The 7,583-nt window shown below is 37.4% G+C and overlaps 1 long non-coding RNA gene across 1 annotated transcript; it reads left to right on the top strand.

Annotated features, from left to right (window-relative positions):
- The first annotated feature begins 4,306 nt into the window (after positions 1-4,306).
- On the top strand, positions 4,307-5,368 carry LOC149922905 (uncharacterized). Its single transcript, XR_016477375.1, has 3 exons — positions 4,307-4,553; positions 4,616-4,770; positions 4,832-5,368. It is a non-coding gene; the product is annotated as an uncharacterized LOC149922905 (long non-coding RNA).
- Positions 5,369-7,583: the final 2,215 nt, after the last annotated feature.

Below are 7,583 nucleotides of genomic sequence, written 5' to 3'. Positions count from 1 at the left end.
TTCGACTGCAATCGGTTTTAGTGGGAACTGTTCCGCTACAATCACATCGGGTTTCTTGCAGTTATCAGTTGGTTCAAAATGTGCTATGTAGTTTTTATTTCTAATAAATTTGAGTTCTGGTACCATGAGAGGTTTATCGGTCACTTTTGCTTGATACACAGCTCTAGCAGTTCCGTGGAAAGAGTCTTGACCAGAAGGAGAAGAAATCAGAAAATCAATGTTATCCAAACAAATTGGTCCTTTACCAGCCATCGTGGCATGCACACTCCGTTATATTTAGACATTTCTACTCGTATTGCGTAACAAATGTCATTTTCGAGAAGGATCAGCTTCTCGTAATTTATCGAAAGTCCAAGATGATGTAGTTAAGAAATAAGCACTTTGGATCTCGTACTTCTATGAATGTCCAGGGCTAGTCCAACTGTTAAAGACGTTTCGTGATTCGATGAGATTCGTCGTTCGTTATCGGTTTTTGGCTTGTAGCTCACTTGTCTTGGTGTCGTGAATAAATGTAATAAATGATTTACTAAAGACGTCACTCTGTTATCGACAAAAGCTCGTTTCCTTTCAGTTTCTATTTCGTGGACTCCGCAGATTACTTCTTTGCAGAACTGCGTAATTAGCTTCGCTTCTTGATAATTCGTAAAGTCGCCTTCAAACTTCCATTTCAGCAATTTTAACCCTTCATTTCTCAGAATTCTCGCTGCTTCCGTTAAAGTTTTCAAGTCCTTTTCCAAACTCTTATTCTCTCTTTGGTAATCCGACATTGCCGCTTGAACTGACCTGGTAGACCAAACTGTTTCAGGTTGATTAACCACATCGGACTTCTTGAATTGCACGTCGGTAATTCTTTCAAGTATGAGATTTTTCAAGTGGCGTTTATAGTTACGGTTTTCAACAACGTCGATGCCATTTTCTTCGAGAATATTTTTATAAGTAATTTGAATATCATTCATGTTCAAAATGGCATTACTGTCAGAGTAAAGTTCTCTAGACATGGTGTCAATTATTGCATGGTCCACAACTATTCTCTTGAACTTATCATTTTCTAGATCTCCTAATTGGCATTCATTGTAAGTTTGTCTTTTTACGAAAGTTAAACAGGAAAGATGATATTTCATGCCATAGGCTACCGCGACTAGGGGATCTTCTGTAAATACAAGACCACTAAGATAAGTTCTCACTTTGTCGTCTTTAGTTTTTAAAGCTATATCTTTTAATTGAGCCCCCATAGTGGGTGTTGCAACTTCGTGAATAGGTTCATTTTTTTCTTGTTGGCAAAAAATACAACGCTCTTTGTCGAAAGATCTTGGTCGTTTTGAGTTTGAAGATGAACTTTCGTGTGGTCTTTTCCCTACATTAATTTTAATTAGGTATATTTCTAAAATAAGAAGCGGAATAGTAGGCATTTAATCTCACCTTCTCGACAAATATTAGGGATATCTTGTTTTTCTTTTTCGTGTTTCTTCTTAGCTCGCTCAAGTTTCGATCGACAAGTTAAAGATTGGTAACATTGTCTATGATATATAATACCAGCTGTATCCCGATTGAGATCACTCTGACGAATTCTATCAGTTAGCGCTTTAAACTTAGATCTTCCATATTTATTATAAGAATTAGTCTATAATTTTAGCTATTGAATCTTCTTTCGCAAATTGCAGACCAGTTTTATTAGGTTTTGGGCAAATTAAACACTGTTTAAACGTTCTATTTTTACCGGCTGCCATTTTCGACATTTTTTCGCGCGCGACAGTTGAAGCTGAGACGCGTTAAAATTAGTGTTCACTCTACTAGCGCCCATACCGGCACGTTTCTCAACTAAGGACGCACAAGCGCCTGTCAAGTGGAGGAGGGGGTAAGTTCAAAATTTTATAGTGACGTTACTACTTGACTTAGAGATTAGTGGGGGGCATTTTTCAAAGCCCCGTAAGCTAATTAAACAGAATATGAATAGTATTTAATTATAAAATTAAAACCTTTCTGTTCCCATCGGAATATATGCGTTTTTAAAAAAGAGGGGGTAGACATTAATGCGCACCCCCCTTCAGCTACGGCACTGAACATCTCCGAAAATATCAGGTAAGCGCGTGCTACAATAAGGAATCTAATAAAATTTAGTTCACAATTTTGTGACAATTAGTTGCTTCGTAAAAAAATAAAAACCATTTATAGAGGGGGGAACTTTCACCCCCTCCCCCCGCTTAATACCGACTTGCCAGAGTGGGAACATTGGTTTTATTTTTTGTTGATAACCCTAAAATAATAATCCAGAGTCAAATCGCTTTTTACAGAGCATGCAAGCGGAATTATATTTTTCGATAACATCGCCTGCACTAGTAGTGCCGTCTATCTGTCAATGGTTCGTTCAAATAAGACGCGTTTTCCGGCGATTTTAGAGGCGACGGCACATTCGTAATTTTGAAAAACTTGTTTCGTGGGGAGCAGATTTTATTGGATCTCTAGATTAATATTCCCAACTCAATGGGCATGAATGACTTGCATCCACCAGTTACGCATTGTAACCCGGCCACCCGAATTAATGGCTTTGCAAGTCGCTCGATGACTTAATTGGTCCATATTAAAATTTGTGTTTTAGTTCAGTCGGTATTCACCATAGAAATCTCATAGGTAACTAGAATGCTGCCGTGTAACTGGCAAATGGCCCAAACGCCGTGGCAGACGACGCCAGATCTCAGCCAATCAGAGCTCAAAGAGCGGTTCTGCCAAGAATTTAATGTCACCGGAGATAATGACGTCACCTATCTCCCGCTATAGTAACGGAACCAAAGAGGATTATTATCCTCCTTGGCGAAACCACTCTACGGCCTCTCATTGGCTGAAGGTTCAAGGCGAACGGACGTCAAGCTCGGCCGTAGGCAGCAGCATTCTAGTTACCTATGAGATTTCTATGGTATTCACACTGTCCGTTACCCACTGTCCCTATCTAGTGGTGTGATGGGGTCACTGGAGCCTGTGGGGGGCTCCATACCCGGCTCTCAAGGTCATGTGATCGGGGCGCTGGGTCACTGGAACCTCATGGGTGTTCCACACTCGTCATTCTGTGACCTACTAAGGAGGGTAGTTTGCAGTGGAAGAGGAAGCCACTCTAGTCCTCAGCTGTGCGAGGGTGGGTCTCGGGCAGCCCATGGTGTCGCCTTTTGTTGGGCCGTGATGAGGGCGTTTGTTTGCTATATGTGAGGCGGTCAAAATGGCTGTCTCACTGGCCGAGCGTTGTTTCGCAAAGCGCACTTTTGTCCAGGGCTGGTTGTTAAAGGTGGCCGCTGTAGTGCTTAAGGCGGAGCAGCGGGGTACAAATACATATACTTATGTCCGTTACCCAGATAGAATAACCATGGAATAACTGTTAGACAATTTTATTTTTAATGGCGTTTTTCTTTGGGCTGCTCTCTCTCTGCTCCCGGAGTGCTCCGAAAGTCCTTGCGTGTCCCATTGGGCTTTCGAGAGCAGATCCCGCAGAGATTCGCGTTTACCATTGGGACATTGCTCCGCGAGAGAGTGGCTGATTTCTTGCTCTCTGTTGATCCGAGATAAGTGTCGGATCAATTGATTCGGAGCAAGTTTTGTGGAAAATGGCGGCGGTCAGGGAAGAAGATTTACGAATTATTTTGTTATTAGAATCTTCATCATCAAGTTCAGAGGAGGAAGATTTTTTGGAACATATTTTTAAGGATATAGCAGAACATCCGAAAATTGAGGGATTTATTAAAAATGTAGTGCATAGATTTTCAAATGAAGAAGTACATCAATTTATTACTACCTCTACTATATTGTTATGTAAATGTAGACTGTAGACTAATAAGAAAAAATTATGGTTTAGGGAGAATTTTCGATTTCCAAACAATAAAGGACATGGTGGTCGTAGTGCTATTTCTGCCGAAAATCACCTTTTGACTCATTTTTACAGCGTTCTAGGCCTAATAAAACGCGTCTGAATTCTATACAAGAAAGTTTGAGAAACAATTGTTTATCATTGGGAAAAGCGCGCCAAAAATACTGATTCGAAAAAAGTTACGTTTATCATTTGAAAAGTACTCGCGTCCGCTCTCTTAAGGATCGATGACGTCACACGTCATTTTTTTTTGATCCGAAAGGGAGTTGAGAGCGGTTTCGGAGCAGCCCAAAGTAAAACGCCATAAGTTGGATAAAGCTTAAATTATAAAATCGGGCCTTGGCGGGAAATAGATCATTTTGAATATTTCATTTTCGCGTGGAGATTCTTACCCCATCTACTTCCAAATAAATAAATTTTTACATTTCTAATTTTTACGCCATTGTGGTCTAGTGGTTGGTATTTTTAACTTGTTTAAAGTTTGAAATGGTGAGGGTGTGTTGTTTAAGTAATTGTAAAACCATTAGTACCAAAGAAAAGTTAAGTTTCTTCAGAATACCATGTGTAATAACGAACCAAGGTGAGGTTACTCGAGAACTATCTCTCAAACGGCGTAATTTATGGCTAAGAAATTTAAGCCTTTGACCCAATGCAATACCAATAAAAGAACATACAAGGGTTTGTTCTAAACGTTTTTACTCTGGTAAGTGAAAAACTAAAGTGGCTTTAAAATTGTTATTGTTAACTGGATCTGGTTTAATTTAGGAGTACCTTCAACCCTGTTTGATCAAACAAATCCAGATTGGATTCCAAATAAAAATTTTAACCAACCAATGTGAATAACAAACAAGCATTTTGTCGCGCCTGAGATGGCTGTTGGAAGATACAAGCGTGGAAAAAACTGTGCTGCAACAAAAGATGTATTTACTTCTATATAATTTCCAAAATGGTCTACCTTTTTAATGGTATCATTGTTACTAGGGGCTGGATTGTGGAAATGAGTGCAAAACTTCTAAATATGGAAAATATGTCAAATGTTGAAGTTAATTATTTTTGACCTGAAATTTCCACGAGTTCCTTTTGTGGGCCGGATGACACTCGTGCTGTATTAACGTTGGAATTGGAAATTAGCCCTGTAACCGTTGCATTAACATTAGTGGATACTGGTACACAAACACCTTCAAAACATTAGAAAGTAAATAATATCCAGGTTAGTTGTGAAGAATTTGGTTTTAAATGCTAATTTGAGGCAAAAAAAGTTGATAGTTGCGCGCAACATGAAGTTTTAACAGTGGAAAATGAAACGCAAGTGCTTCCAGTAAATTTAGTGAAAATTTTAAATCAGGAAACTCAAAACTTTATTTCGAACGGTAGAGATGTTTCAGCTAGAATCATTGGAGTATGATTTGGCTAAGTCACGGAATTTATTTGATGAAGTAAATGAAAAATGAGAAAAAGCTAATGAGCAGATAAACAATTATCAGAAATGAATCAATTTAAAGCAGAAATTTGTTCTTTCAAAACAGAATTGGCCAAACAAAACTACGCACATACGTATTTTAATGACAGTGATGACAAAATTCGTTAATTTACGGGTCTTAATAGTTTTGGGGTTTATTTTGGTAATTTTTAAAAAATTCGGCCTTTTCTATTTAATAATTCAAAACTTGATCACTTCCCACAATTAATTTTACACTTATGAGACTAGCACCAACAAATATAGATTTGACTTATAGATTTAATATAACTGTTGGCAGAGTATTTGTATAAACTCTTACAAAATACGATTGTTTGGCCTGAAAGAGAGATACTTTATGCCACTATGCCTATGCGTTTCCGTGATAATTTTGGTAAAAAGGTGGCTACTATCATAGATTCTTTTGAAATATTTACTGCAAAGCCCTCAAATGCTTTGAGCAAAGCAGAAACTCGGTCTAATTACAAACAAAACACAACAATACTATTAAGTATTTAATTGCAATTACACCACAAAGGCAGAATTAGTTTTGTTTCTAAAGGGTGGGGTGGACGTGTCAGTGATAAACACTTGACAGAAAATTGTGGTTTTTTAAATAAGTTATTGCCTGGAGATTTAATTTTAGCTGACCGTGGTTTTGGTATTGCCTGTTCTGTTAGTATGGTTTATGCATCGATAAAATTACCAGCTTTTACAAAAGGAAAGTCACAATTAGATCCATTAGAAGTTGAGAGTACCCGACCTGTAGCTAATGTTAGAATTCACGTAGAACATGTTATTGGATTATTGCGCCAAAAATATCAAATTCTACACTTAAAAGGAACTTTTACATGAAGCACCCTATGATGAAACGATAGCAATAATAGACAAAATTGTCATAGTTACATGTGGATTAACAAATTTGACATCCCCAGTGGTTCCAATGGAATAATAAAAAAAAAATTTAATACAAAGTTAAATTGTAAAATTAATATATCATTATTGAAAACTATGAGGTCAAAACTTAAAAGACTAAAAAATTGGGAAAACTAATTTTGTTAAGTAGAATTTACATTCGATTTTTTGTAGATTTGATCGCGTGGAAGGCCTAATATCTGAACAACTGTGTATTTTCCTTAATTTAGTTTCTCCAATTTGTCTAGACCAATGGTGGATATCTCATACCACTTTAATATTAACTTACCTGACTTTTGTTTTATAGAAATAAATAAATTTGTTTTTAAAAAAGTGAAATATTGACTTATGTAAATAATAGATATTTGATATAATTGCTTAGAGAAGTTAACTTTAATAAATTTGATTTCTTGAACTTGGCTAGTGTATTGCTTAGATTAAAGTTTCAGGTTTCTTCAATTTCTTTTTGTCTTCACGTTTCTGTTTTCGGCAATCACGGCAGAACCATTTCCCTTTTGGAATTTGTAGCATTTTTGAACATTTAGTGTGGAACCACTTAATTTCACAGGTTTTGAATTCGCAAAATATCATTTGCCCTTTCTCTCCCTCCTTGCAATAAGACCACCTTTCCACATCTTCAGCTATATTGAAATCTTTAATTTTGGGTTGTGATGGTGAAAGAATTTTAGTTGCAGAGAAAGTGGCGTTGGATGTGTCTGGGAAATTTGGTTTTGGACTTGAAATTTCACTTGAATCGAGCTTGGTCCTTTTCTTTTCCTGAACTACTTCCGCTGTAAAATATTGACTGCTGTTCTAAAAAGTGTGGTGGTTTTAAGAGTAGTATTCTCCTGTTTTATACGTTCAATATGAACATCGACTGTGGTCCAAACGCAGAAACCTGCTTAGGGCCTTTCGGATAAATACATTTGTCAGAATCTGATAAAAATAATCATGATCTCGCTTCAACTTAAGACCACTGGGTTTCTTTTCGAGGCAGAACTTTGGGCATACCTCCTCAACTGATTTGAGGTGCCTTTATCTCCAATACCCCTCTCCCACAACACTGACATTCGACTAGCCCATCTGGTGAAGCCCCAAGGTGGGGATAAAGCGTATTTAAAATTAAACCCGATAGTTATGATTTTTGCTCATTATTTTCAAATACACTTCTTTCATGGTATTTTCACGCTTTATTCCCCACCTTGGTAGCCTCATTCTCAAAATGTTTTTTTACCCAGGGTTACAAATGGTTTGAATAAGTGAAACCAAAGGCATTGATGGATCAGTGCCACAAGCTTTTCTCATAATAGATGCTGGAATTTGGCCAGCCCTAAACCTATGCCAACTTTTTGATTAATACTG

This window comes from Leiobunum rupestre, chromosome 11 (genome assembly GCF_980474605.1).
Source record: "Leiobunum rupestre chromosome 11, qqLeiRupe1.1.hap1, whole genome shotgun sequence".
Lineage (NCBI taxonomy): Eukaryota > Metazoa > Arthropoda > Arachnida > Opiliones > Sclerosomatidae > Leiobunum > Leiobunum rupestre.
The sequence above is the reverse complement of the archived record's forward strand: the minus strand, read 5'-3'. Positions and strand labels throughout refer to the sequence as shown.